Genomic DNA, 14359 nt, shown 5'->3' with positions numbered 1-14359 from the left:
ATGAGAGGTAGAGACTTGGTCCAGCATGTTTCACAGTGAGAGTGCAAACCCAAATCAGGAGACTTTGAAACCTGCCGAATCTTCATCTTGGTTTCCGGATCAGTGGAGCAAGTCATATTGGGTAGGAAAAGCCAGAAATAAGCCACTGAATGGATGCAGCCTATGTGAATAGCAAGTCAAAACAGGAACTGTGTCTTAATAGAATTGCAGAATTAGTGCCACCACCACATACTGGAAAGCTGCAACATTTGTAGTTTTTATAGCATCCATGTTTAAATGATTTGTTTGCTGGGTGCTGATCTTGGAGACTGAATGTTAATTTTTGTAAACATAAACAGGTGGGGAAGTCCATTGCAGCCAAGGTTCAGGATATGGTATGTTTACTAGATAAATACCAGGTATATGGCTATTGACCTAGTAAATACTTCAATTCCCATCAGCAAAGGTATTCAAAAGCAGTTCACATTTACATGGCACTGGCAGAGATGCATTTCATTGTCTCACCTTAGAAGTTTGTCAGTTCTCTTGCTCTGTGTTATAATATTGTTTGGGAAGACACTGCTTGCCTTACTACATAGATGATTGCACCAATCCATTGAATTCATGGTAGCTATAGTAACTGAATCTATTGAACAGGAAGTAGCAAGTGCCCTGCATATTTTTAAGGCACTTGCATGCTCAAGGACAGAAGATCAAACTCAAGGAAATTCAGAAACCTGCAATACTGGTGAATTGTCTAATGTCCACAGTTCTTGGGTGTGACAATAATTTATCTCTAAAACTAGACACCTATTGCTTCAATTTGTACAGCTCATGAAGAAAGAAAAAGGAGCTATGCTTATGGGGCATCTGGATTTTGGAGGTAATACAAACTGCATTTGATTCTGTGTACCAATCCATTAACCAGTTTACTAGTAGTACCGACAGTTTTAAGAGAGGCATGGAATGATAAAAGTCTTCTCTTAGAAATGACTCTAAGGTCTAGTGTAAGCTACTTTTCATTTGAGATGTCCATGACAGACACAGATGTTATGTGGTTTTCTAAGAAGCTCTCATAACCCCAGGATTTTTGTCTAAGACCATGCACTCTGCTACCAACAAGTACTCTTTGGGGTTGCTTCTGGCAATTCTAATGATGACTGAACACCTAGCCATGTCACCTGAAGTGACTTTGATCCTAGAACCAATATCATGAAGTAAGCATCGTCTTATGCAACGATAAGGTTGCATGTGCACCGCAGAATTCCAAGTTTCAATGGAAATCGTATGTATAATGCAATCTGAGAACAGACATTAAAGACACAAGTAAACCTCATAGCCTGGTGCCTGAGTGCTCTCATGATACCTGTGCCTTCCCCTTTACTGCCTCTTGCTCCCTCAACCATTACAGCGATTCAACAACCCAAAGTTAAATGAGAACTAAAATAGTTAAATACATAGGAATTTCATTGCCACTTTTGTCCAGTTGCAATCTTTGGCATCACAGGGAGTTTCCAATGATCAGTTAACAGAAAAGGAAAAGCCCTGCTGTAGAGATGGCTCTACATGTTATGCTGATACTAGCAGAAAGTGAATGTCAAATACAACTTCAGTTAACAGTGGCACTCAAACTGGTAGTGAAAGGAAAGCCTCTCAGTGAGTACAACTTCAGATTATATATCTGGTTGTGTATTTTGTGTATAAAGTTAAATGACTTGAAATAATCTACAGTGACCCCTAGACCATGATTAATGGGGTAGTCATGTTACTATAGTCTTAGCAAGGATAAGAAAACTAGCAACAAGAAGATTTTTGGAAGAGGTAGCTTGGTTGGCCCTTTGGAAGTGGGAGAAGGATGGAGAGAAATTTGTGTTTCATGCAAATGCTTCACAGAAGGGATTTTCTGCAGAGGAGCTCTCAGTAATCAGGTGGAAAAGGTAACACAGAATGTACCTGTCAATCAAAGCTACCCACAATTACATAATGGTTCATGAACAAAGCGATCATGGCAGCTGGATTAGAGGCTTTGTGTAGGGTCAACAAAATAGAATGCTACCACCAAGGTTGTTGGGTTATTGCCCCTGCTCAGGGCTCAGTTTTCAAAGGAGAGAAGGTTACTAATTATCCTGTATAGCACTATTCCATGAAGAACCAGCCATCTACCTGGTGACAAGTTGATTACAGCAGACTCTTTTAATTATGAAAAGAGAAGTCCTTGGTTTTACATATGTTAATAGAGATTTTCCTTCATTATCTGCAACACTTCTACCAGAATTACTATTCATCAACTTTCAAAAAGTCTTGTTAATTACTACTAACAAATACCTCATTTTATAGCAATAGAAAGTGCAACAGGGGACTTACACACATGAAATTTACTGGTATTGCCAGGTATCTTGTCACTGTGGAACAGCTGGCTTGATGGAATAATACAAAGACCTACTGAAGGCTGCATTGTAATGCCAGCTAGGAGACAACATTTGTTGCTTTTGGGTTGTTGTCTTAAGGAATCCTGTTTGAATCTCTAATCCACAAGCAATATATTGTGCTAGTGACATCACAGTAAGAACTGGGAAACACAAGACAGAGGTAGGATCAGCCCCTCTCATTTTCACCTTAATAGACCACAGAGAAATGTTTTCCTTCCTGTTCCTAGAAGCTTGAGCTAATAGAGTTTGAAGGTCATAGTGACCTAGAGCACAAGGCTTTCCCTAGAGAATATCTCCATGGTTTCATCGAGTTGTGTACAGGGCAGCCCACATGGGCCGTCTGGGCTCCTCATACTGTTGAAGAAACAAACACTAAATGTATATGTACAAAATGTTTTTTGTGGGTGTATAGTATAGATATATGCAAATGTAAAAACAGATGCAAATTATATATTTTGCATATATATAGTATAAATATGCCTTAGAAGAAGAAAAAAGAAATGTGTCCATATGAAGCCATTTGATTAAATAAATTTTAAGAACAAAAGACATGAAATTTGACCACACATAACCTGTATCCCAATGGATTCTACAGTTTGATGTGGCTCTGAACAACTTACCTAATCACTTTTTAACTTGGTTTCCTAGACTCAAAATGGGCCAACAATCATAGATATCTCATACACATATTAAAAAGACTAAAGGGCATAATTTATATAAAGTCATAATTCACGTGAAGTGCTCAGCACCTCTTTCCAAGGAAATACTCAATAAAAATGATTTATTATGCTCATATATTTATAGAGATATATTTATGCACATGTATGCATATACATATCAAACATAGATGATAGATTAGACAGAGTGACCATTTATCATATATTTTTGAATATTTTATTTCTAGGAAAATCACAGTGAAATTGTAAACTGTAATGCTTTTTGACGTAAAATTTACAATTTAAAAAATGACAGTCGTGAAAGCAACAAATTGTTTTGTACATATGTAATTTATTGTTTGAACAATGTCAAGAGAAACAACCAAATACATTAATGTTTAAGGGATTAAAATTTTAAACCTTTAATATATGCTTAACTATTTTATATTCCTTGTATTATCCCCAGAATGATGTTTTATTCTGCTCTCTAGATTCCTGTGAAGTATTACTAATGATGTTAAAAGTATCGTTCCTTAATGGTTCCCTAGGTTATACATTTTGTCAGCACTCAGCTTTCAACCACATTTTCTCGTAGGCTTACAATTTATAGTACAGAATTTGCTAGGAATGCGTCTGGGACCATTTTTCTTAGTACTTAGATGACTTGTTTTAAAATTTAGGTTGAAATCGGTACAGATTTTGTTTTAGGAAATCACTCGCCTTAAATGTCATTACTAGGATGACAACTCTCTCAGCCCAGCCTCTAACTCACAGACTGCCTCGATATGGGGATTATAGGGCTATAATTAATCCTCAGGCAAATTGAAATACCCATGATCATTTCGTGGGATGTTTTTTAGCTGTATAATTCCTCCCACACTGGCGCTCAATCTGTGCATTTTCCAAATATGCTTGCCAGAGAAGAAACACTGCTGAAAACAAGCTCAAAATAGACAAGGGAAAGGGAAAGCAAGAGAATTTAAAAGTTTAATGAGATCCAAAATAAGTTAATGGGGTTAGGGAATTTTTTTGCCAGTTTTTAGCCAATTGCAATTAATCAACTTGGCTGTTAATAAGACTGAGAAGAAAAAAATTTATTTGGCTCCTTTAGGGCACATAAATACAGAAAGAATTTTTCCAGGAGTTAAAGACCATTAAAACTGAAAGAAAACTTAGATATTAAATGATATAACATATTTACTGGGTAGGTGTAAATACTAAAAATTAAATACATGAAGATATTTTTAAAAATTCTTTCCAAGTTATTAGTAAAATAAGGAATAAACTCTGGTTGTTTTCTTTCCAGTAGGCCACATGATGTATTACATGACAGATATATATTCTGTCCTGGTTTTGCCATAGCTTAACATTTGTAATGCTGATTTCAAGATACAGGATTAAATTAACTTCAAAGTGTGGTAGTGGAGATGAAAAGCCTTATTTGTGATGTAATACCTACTAATAAATGTAAAAGGAATGATGGAAGCAGTAAAATCACCATTTATCAAGCACAATAGTGATAATTGATTTAGGCCAAAGTCATCAGCAAATATTAAAACCATTTGGTACAAAGTCTGATGGGAACAGGATATTTGAACAGCCTCAAAGTATTTCTCCAAAGATTGTTAATTCATGACACAGAAAAAAGGTGAGTTTACAGTGTAGAAATCTGACAGATACCATCTGTCCTAATCCACTTTGTGCTGCTATAACAGAAGACCATAATCTGGGTAATTTACAAAGAAGTTTGGTTCATGGTCCTAGAGGCTGAGGAGTCCAAGAGCATGACCTTGGCATCTGGTCAGGGTGTTCCTAAGGCAGAAGGGGGAAGGGCAAGGGAGTACGTGACACAGAGAGTAAAGGGAAGGCAAACTTACAACTTCACCAGAAGCCCACGCCCACAATAACAGTATTAATCCGTTCATTGATGGTAGAGCTCTCATGACCTAATCACCTCTTAAAGGTCCCACCTCTTCCACAGCTGCTTCGGAGACTAAGGTTTCAACACATGAGCTTTGGGAATACATCCAAACCATCAAGCCATAGCACAACAATAGCCCAGCAATTAAAGTTAACATTCCAAGAATGTCTCCTGATGTGGTGGGCTGAGAGCGCATAACTCACAGAGTATTTCTGCCAACAGTAAAGCAACGAAAACTTCAATCTAGTCATAAGGAAGCAATCAGAAATCCACAAATGAAGGGACAGTTTGAAACTACAACTGAGGTGTACTGCTGGAAAAACATACATGTCATAAAAGATGAAGTTAAGATTGAGGAGGTATTCCAGAAAATGGTTAAGGAGGCATGGTAGGTTAAAAAAAAAATAGTGATATTAGATTGCACCTTCAGTTGAAATTTTAATAGGATATTTAGTGAAATATGAATATGGAGTTTATAATATGTAATACTATTAGATCGTGATACATTTTCTTTTTAATTTTTACAATGTGGCTGAAAATTAATTGATTGGCTATACAAAAAGAAGAAGAAGGAATTTCTCTTGATAACCGAAAATTGGACTTTGTACTGTGAGCAGTACTTACCTAGAAAATAGTATCACAACACTCTTAGGATTAATGAGCACAAGTCCATTAGTTCAATGTTTTGAACAAAGTAACTTAAGAAAGCTAATTTAGGGAAGATCTATTTTATATATGAATGTTATACAAAATAGAATGACACAATACTGAAGAGAACTTGCATTTATGATACATTTTCTGAATCTGGTACTCACATTGTAGATGGTTATGATGATGGCCTTGTTATTAGGAGACTGATAATGAAGTCTACACAGTTGGAAGAATTTGCTGTCTGCCACTTACTTTCTAATGAGTTGGCGATAATGAAACAATGCGAATGATACTATGCAAAAGGAGATTAAGGAGGAGGAAGGGGAAGAAAAGAAAATTAAAAACAATATTCAGAGAGAAAGAGAAATAAACAATGCATCTAAATGAAGGATACACAGTGGTTCATTGTACCCTTTTTTGTAACTAGTCTGTACTTTTGAAATTTCTTGGATAAAAAGTATACAATTTATTTTCATCATTATAATGAGTATTCAACTAAAAATGTCTACTGACATTACTATACATAAATATTATACAGATGGCTTCTGCTCTCTACCTACCACACCGCACTTGCCACTCACTCCCTGGAAGAAGCTAGTGCTAGAAATAGAAAAGGAGATGCTGCCATTATAAAATCCTCACTGTGCTGGGAGTTGGAACATGACGTACTTGTTATAAATCCTATAAAGTTGGAATGATCATATTGTTGGCCAATTTAACCTAAATCTCATTAACTACCTAAGTCACTTGAGATAGAGTCAAATCTGTTTATAATGATTAAATTTTTTAAATGCCAGAGAAATCAAAAGAAAGAAGGGAATGGGTAAAAGAAACCAAAGAGGAAATAATAAAGTTCAAGTGTGTTTCTAGTGACATCAAACTGCTTTCAATCTTGCCAATATATTGTTCAAATCAGCCATAATCTTCCCAGGACTAACTACCTTTTTCAATTCATATGAAAAATACCCAACTTGTTTTTTATTCCTTCAGAGACAGCAATATTTGTTTCATTTTTTTATCTTCTATTTATTTTTTATTTTTAGAGAGAATCTTGGAGTGCATGCAGTTGCATGAACACAGCTCACTGCAATCTCCAGCCCCTGGGCTTCAGTAATCCTCCCACTGCAGGCTCTGGAGTAGCTGAGACTGCAAGTGTATGATGATGCCACAATTGGCTAATTTTTAAAAAAATTTATATATTTATTATTATTTTTTTTTAGATATGGGCTTTCACTATGTTTTCCAGACTCATCTTAAACTCCTGGCTTTAAGCCATCCTCCCGCCTCAGCCTCCCAAAGAACTGGGATTACAGGCATGAGCCACCATGGCTGGCCAGACAGAGAAATCTTGATTTTAAAGAAACAAAATAATTTATTTATTCATTCAGCCAATTTTTATTGAGTATCCACTCTGCACCTGGTACGATGCTACATGTCAAACATGTGTGTGAGCACTGCTTTAATCAAAACCCCAGCGCACTGGCAGACATGAAGTTTGAATAAGCAAGAATTAGACAATATTACAAATCAGGGGTGGAGTCAATCAGATTGAGTAGAGAAAGTGGGATACAATCCTACAGAAGGAATTTTATGTGGGCAAGAAAACAATAACAGGCCTCCATATTTGGAAGACAGGGAGGTGGGGGTAATGGACTCAAGTGATTCTGGAAAAGTAGGTCCCACTCCCAAAGACTCCAGCCACACTACCAGAGCATTATTAACTACATTAAGCATAAGATTATATCCTATATACAGTAAGTATCTGTTAAAAGTTCTGGGGTAGCCTAACGAGATGAGTGACTATGAGTATATTTAGAAAGCTGCACAATGCTACGTGAAAAAGGAGTGAGAGACGCTCTATGGAAACAAGAAGGAGGTTGCTAGGGTACAGAGAGAAAGGTGACATGGAATGGAGAGACTGACAAGGAAAGTTAACTGACAAGAAATGTATTTTGGAGGTAAAATAAAGAGAACTCAGTAAAGTGGAACGCAGAAAGGACGACGATGTAAATGGCTTCCCAAGAAGGGGTTGAAAAGGCATTGCATGTCTAACAATACCTCTGTTCTCTCCTCATTTGACAGATTTGGTGAGCAGAAAATTCCAAGATGAAAAATATTTTCTGGCTGGCCATGGTGGCTCATGTCTGTAATCCCAACACTTCGGGAGGTCGAGACAGGAAGACTGCTTGAGCCCAGCAGTTAAAGACCACCCTGGGCAATGTAGTGAGACCCCATCTCTACAAAAAATAAAAATAAAGATAGCCAGGTATGGTGGTGGATGCCTATAGTCCCAATTACTCGGGAGGTTGAGCCTGGAGGATTGCTTGAACCCAGGAGGTTGAAACTCCAAAGAGCCATGCTTGCACTAATGTACTCTAGCCTGAGAAACAGAACAAGACCTATCTCAAAAGAAAAAAATATATATTTTCTCTTATAACTTGAAGGACATATTCCATTGTATTCTGGCTGCCAGTGTTTTTGAAGTATAAGGAATATGAATTAATACTTGATTTCTAATTTAATTCTCTTCCAGTTTAAGTGGAGGTGAAGTATGAATTCATTTTTTATTTTTATTTCTTTGAAGGAAACTGCATTTTATTTCTGTAAGCTATTAGAGTCTTATTCATCCTCAGTATTTTCAGATTTCAGAAAATGTGCTTTTATTGAGATCATTGTATTCATTTTGCTGGGTTCTGGATGCACAGTTTTATTATGGCATTTTTAGGTTATTCCATTCTAGCAATTTTATTATACTATGTTCTTGATTAATTTATCTCCTTAATTACACAAACACACAAGTAGGGTTTTGGATATAATAGATCAAAACTCTTATTTTATTATATTCATACATTTTCAGCATTTTCATTTCTTTTTATTTTTATACTAATTCATACAGTTTTTCCTAACTTTATCTTCTCACCCTTGTAATGAGTCACCAATTCTGCTATCTTTATTTGAAACTCCCACAGCATCTTTTATGTGCTATGATTTTTTTCCTACTCTTGCTATCTTGTTTTTATTTGGTAAATGCAAAGTCTCCTCTTAATCTTCTGGGCTTATCAATTATAGATTCGTTTACTCTTATGTTCTCATGCAGCCCTGGATTTTATCTTTAAATTTTCTAGCTTCATTTCCAGTCCTGAAATCTGTCTGGTACCTTGAACCAAGGAGGCTGTGGTTTTGCCCAGCACTATTTTTCTGCAGCTGTGGCTACACAAGTTGAGTAGAAGTGTCCTGGGAAGTCACAACTTTCATCTCTTACTTCTTCCAAAATCATTTCTCAAGTTCCAAGAACTTGAGAAGTTGTCAAGTTCAATCTCCCTTCTCCTTGCTTTAGGATATTTATATAAAGGTGCTATCTATAGTATCTTCAAATAAGTATTTTTACAATGTATTTATTTTGTAATTGTTCACAACACTACTTCACGTTTCCACCATCACCGGAAGTCTGACATGCTTTTGAAAACAGATGATCCACACTTTTGGCTTGATTTTCTAGTCCTCTTTGTGAAATGACATGGCAAATAAAGTTTAAAAACTCTCCACCAATTTGTGCTATCTATTCTTTGAAAGGATGAAAGTCAAGAAGGAAAAATGGGTTCTTATTGAATTCCAGCTTGCTCTTTGCCTGGAGTCATCTGCCAGAAAATAAATTAAGGCTGAATTAAGTAGTATTTAAAGGATAAATTGTTATCGAATATCAGTGAGAGGATTGAGCAGGTTAAAAGTCAGTTGATTCTTTCCCATAAAGATTGAAAGTGTTTTCATCTTTTTTTTGTGTTTTGTGTCACGCTATCAGGGCTGTGATGGGAGCACGCGGTGTGTTTAATCCATTGATACGAGCATTTGTCAGATGGAGAAGTCAATGTTTTATGTTTAGTGAGAAAATCAGGTTACAAAACGTTTCCCAGAATGGATTTCACTAACATTATTCATCATATTACTCACGTGTTCCCCTGGAAACGCTAGATATCTGTGTTTCATTTTCTTTTATGACCGGTCTTCCATTTTGTAGCAAAGAACTATTACAAATTGATATTTACTTGTATTTTGAGGATTTATAGAGAACGTATAATCCCCCAATAAAAGAAGATGAGCCACTTTCATTGTGTATTTTAGTCTGTTTTCCTAATGTTTGAATTTCAGACAATATTTTAAAGCTTGACGACTTTAAATTTTTTCTTTGTCTTAACAAAAAAACCCATTTTTTTAGTCATTAAAAGTAAAACAGTTTAGTATGTATATTTTCTTCTGGGCTAATCAGAGCCATAATTACTCAAAATAGTAGGATTACTAACAGAATTTTTTCTAATAAAATGTTTCAAAATAATAGTCATTTTTATTTTTGTATTATTAAGTGGATATCACAAAAATTTTAAAAGCTGTTCGAGTTGTTTCAGCTGGCAACAAATCTATCATTTCTGATCTCAGTATTTCAGCCCATGTGGGAAATGCATCGTTCCTGGCTGTAGTCCTAGGTTCATGTAATTTAAAACTTCATATTAATTTGCTAATCATCTGACTTTTTTTTAGTATCTCCCAATCATATATTTGACTTCTTTAAACTAAGATATTCCTAGTTTATTTTAATGTGCATTTTTAAGTCCTAGTTTTACTTTTGTTTTTAATATTATTTTGTTTCAGATATGTTTTTAATTTCTAGGTCCAAACTAAACATTAGAAACATCTAATCTATTTATTTTCACCCAATTTTTAAAAAGTTATACTCTCTTGAATCACTTCTATTTTCTTCTTTTATTTTTTGGAATCATCAAATTTCAGAATCAGAGGTCATCTTCGTGACCATAACGAATCAGGAAATATCATACATGTGACAACACATACGTCAAGTCCAAACCTCCAATCTGTGTTTTGGGCACGGCACATTTACTGTGTTATCAGCATATACATTTATCTTATCAGAATGATGCCTAACGAAAATTTCTTGCAGGCCATACAGAGATCGGTATCCTATGGAATGCCATGATGCCATGCTATATGCTGCAAAGAGTGAGGTAAAATGTGGTTCAAGGGAAGTGGAACAAGCCCATGCATGCATGTCACTTCAGAGTAAATAATTCAGTCAAAAACCCAGTCTGTCCACAGGCAAGTCCTGAGCTCACAGCCCAAGAAAACAATCTTACAAGGATTGCATCATCTGTTTTCTAAGAAAAGCTAGTGTCTTACTATTTGTTGGTTTGTTAATCAAAATTTTAATTCACATATTCATTTTTTGTGTAAAAGAACAGATTGTAGGGCGGAGGGTCAAGGTAAGAAAGTGATACAGAAATGTGTATTAAAACTTCTAAAACATGTTCTAGCAATGGAATATCTCTTTGACCTAAGAAATACAGACGGATCCATTAATCTGTCAAACTCTATGTTGCATGAAGAGAAATAAAAGGATAGCAACCATCAAGACTGGCTTGTAGGCTGAAAGAAAATGATGACCAGATTAAACCCCACCACTGAGGTTTACATTAACTTCTAGGTACCCTGGCAGGCCATGGCCCAGTGCAAACCTGAGTAAATTCCTACTCTTTGAACCACCTCTCAGGTTTTGTTCACGGAGAAGGCTGCACTTAGCCCCTGATGCCAGTAAAATGGTATACAATTTATTTGACTTGTGTTTTGCCCATGCCCTGATTTGTTATAGTGATTATGATGACCTCTAATGCTAAAACTCTATGATTCTAAAAATAATTTTAAAAATGGAAGGAGGCTGGCATGTTAGCTCTTGCCTGTAATCCCAGCATTTTGGGAGACCGAGATTGCAGGATCGCTTGAGGCCAGGAGTTTAAGACCAGCCTGGGCAACATAGTGAGACTTCATCTCTACCAATAAAAGAAAATTGCCAGACATGGTGGTGCATGCCTCTAGTCAGTCCCAGCTTCTCTGAAGGCTGAGGTGGGAGAATCACTTGAACCCAAGGGTTCAAGGCTGCAGTAAGCTTTGATGGCACCACTGCACTCCAGCAGCCTGGGTGACAGAGACCCTGTACCTTTAAAAAAAAAAAAAAAGGATTCAAGAGAGTACGACTTTTAAAGAAATTGATACAAGAAAATGAATTAGATGTTTCTTGGTTAAGTTGGACCTAGAAATTTAAAACATATCTCAAACTTGCTCTTACTTGCCAACTATTAGGAAAAAATATATATATGAGCTGGAGAGAGATTACCTGTGGTGAAGCATGCTACTAGGGGCTACAGATTTTTTAATCAATATTAGTGGTATCTTAGACTGTTGCCAGGCCTTGTTAATTAATGATTTTAAAATAGCTATTATTCATCATTCATTGTCTCAATAACGTTTGGTTTATGTTGATTTATATTAAAATTTGGTCTCTATAGTTGGAGTCCAAGTAACATAACATACCTCTATGTTTGTAGTGTAACTTGAGTTTTAGAAGAAGGTGGACATTGGATGTTTCTGTGTGTTTGAACCTAAAATCAGAACAAAATCAGAACAACATCTCTTGAATAGAGATGTTGCCTATGCTCTTTTCCTCCTTATAATGTACATGGTAAGGAAACATGAGTCCAGTATCAATTCCCAGGGAAGTTTCTGTATAGGCTGAGAAAACCAGAACAACCTCTTTAACTCTACCAGGTGTGGTTCATAAACTCAGGCTATGCCAGGTGATGCACAGCCATCTCTTGGTGTATCTGATTGGTCCAAGGGTGGCCATGTGACCTACATTGGCCCAAACTATCTGAACAAAAAGACTTTTATTCTGTGGTTAGGAGAAACAGTTTTCTCTCCTCTGAATGTTATAACTCTTTATACTAGAAAAAAATCTTTCCACCTTTTTGGTTTATTCATTTCAGATTTTTGGCACAATTAAGAGTTCCAGCTAATTGTTTTTATAAAATGTTCCACTTTCAGGATCTGTCAATTATTTCTCATAATTAGATTCAAGTATGTGTTTTTTTGGCAGCAGTGCTCCATAAGTAATCATGCATACTTCTGTAGAGTTAGGGAGTCACCAATACCACACTCAGATTTGATAATTTCCTAGAAGGACTCACAGAACTCGCTAGAAGCTGTGATACTCAGAGTTACAGTTTATTACAGCAGAAGTATATGGATTGAAGTCAGCCAAGGGAAGAGGCGCATGCAGCAGAGTCCAGGAGATTCCCGTACGCAGTTCCCAGCGGCCCTCTGCCAGTGGGATTGCAGGCAGTGCTGTCTCCAAGAAATGATGGGTATGATTTATATGGAGTATTGCCAACAGAGGAAGGTCCTAAGCCTTGTGTCTGGAGTGGCTACATACACATCATCGACTAACACCTGCTTGACTCATCTTTAGAGTCCAACTCCTCCCAACATCAATCTGACACTGCACGGCCCAAAGCAGCACCCAAAATCACACTGTTAGACAATCTGGTGTGGACCAAGACTTCTAGGTACAAAAGACAGTTTTATCAGAAAGGACGATCTAAGGGCTTGGAGATGACCCCTTTGTGGCAAAGGCAAAGGACAGGGCTCTCTTTGGGAAAGGCTGGTTTTTTGCTACTCCCCATGGCCCTTGGCCAAGGCCCTCTTACAACAAAACAACCCTATCTCTTTGAGCATCTACATTTAGTGTAACATTTACGTCAATCGTATCCATCTGAATATGGCTAATGTTTGGAGAAATCAATATTGGGCAAGAACAGATTTGTAGAAGCGATTAATTCATCCTATAAAGCCATGGCATAAATTTTCATTTTTTTATGATAGTTTGATAACTCCTTGTTCTTCTCTACCTATTGCTATTTGAACTTTACAACAAACTCGTTCATAATTACTTAACGTAGAAGTTAGATGATGGTTAGCAAAATCCAGCTTTTCCCCAGGCCAGTCATTTTTTATTGGTATTTTCTCCTGTGAAGGCTTTAATTCTATTTCCCAATACATTTTATTGTCAATATCTGTATTAGACTCTTACCAGCAACACCAGTGTTATAATATACCACACTATGGTAGTAAATGTAACTTGAAAAGTAAGTCAAAAGCTACTGTTCCATCAGTAGAGTCCCACTCCATCGTTAACAATCACTCCAGTTTCTCGTGATATTACATAGCCACAACGTCTTCCAGAGGGATGCCACGCAGATTCTAGGCTTCCATTTCACCTTGTCAATTCCAGGATCAGGAGTGCTCTTGACAATATATAGTCTCACCTTTTCAGACATCCAGTATAATTGAGCTAAAAGACAATATTATCTCGTGATCAGAACCTCTCTCAGGAGACATCAATATAGTATTAGATTTGCCTCACTGCCTAACTCAGTTATTCCTCCTTTTCTCCTTTATCATTACATTTACCCAAACATCTGTTTTTGGAAGTATCACTGAATTTGATGACTGTGCTGGTCTAGATTGCCTGCAGTAATTCCAATCTAGCAAGTCCACTCAATTCACGCTCAGTGGTGTACATTAGGGTTACAGAAGTACAGAATTAGCGAGCTATTTCAATCAGACAATATTGCTATATTCTTTGTCAATCCCAGTTTTCCCAGAAGGGATCAATGCACAGTCCACCCCATCAGTCCCTTAGAATTCTGGTATAAAAGAAAAACATAGTTTCAGTTTCTTGCTACAGGATAATCCATGCTGCCAACATCCAGTTCTGCAGCCCTAGTCTCAGGACCACTGCATTAGGTCGAAGAAAAGAAAGTTGAGGTGATGTGGGAAATAACTGTATAATCATTGCAGCCCTGTTCCCAAGATCACCCACA

Source organism: Papio anubis, chromosome 11, assembly GCF_008728515.1.
Source record: "Papio anubis isolate 15944 chromosome 11, Panubis1.0, whole genome shotgun sequence".
Taxonomy (NCBI): domain Eukaryota; kingdom Metazoa; phylum Chordata; class Mammalia; order Primates; family Cercopithecidae; genus Papio; species Papio anubis.
Note: the sequence above shows the minus strand (reverse complement) of the source record.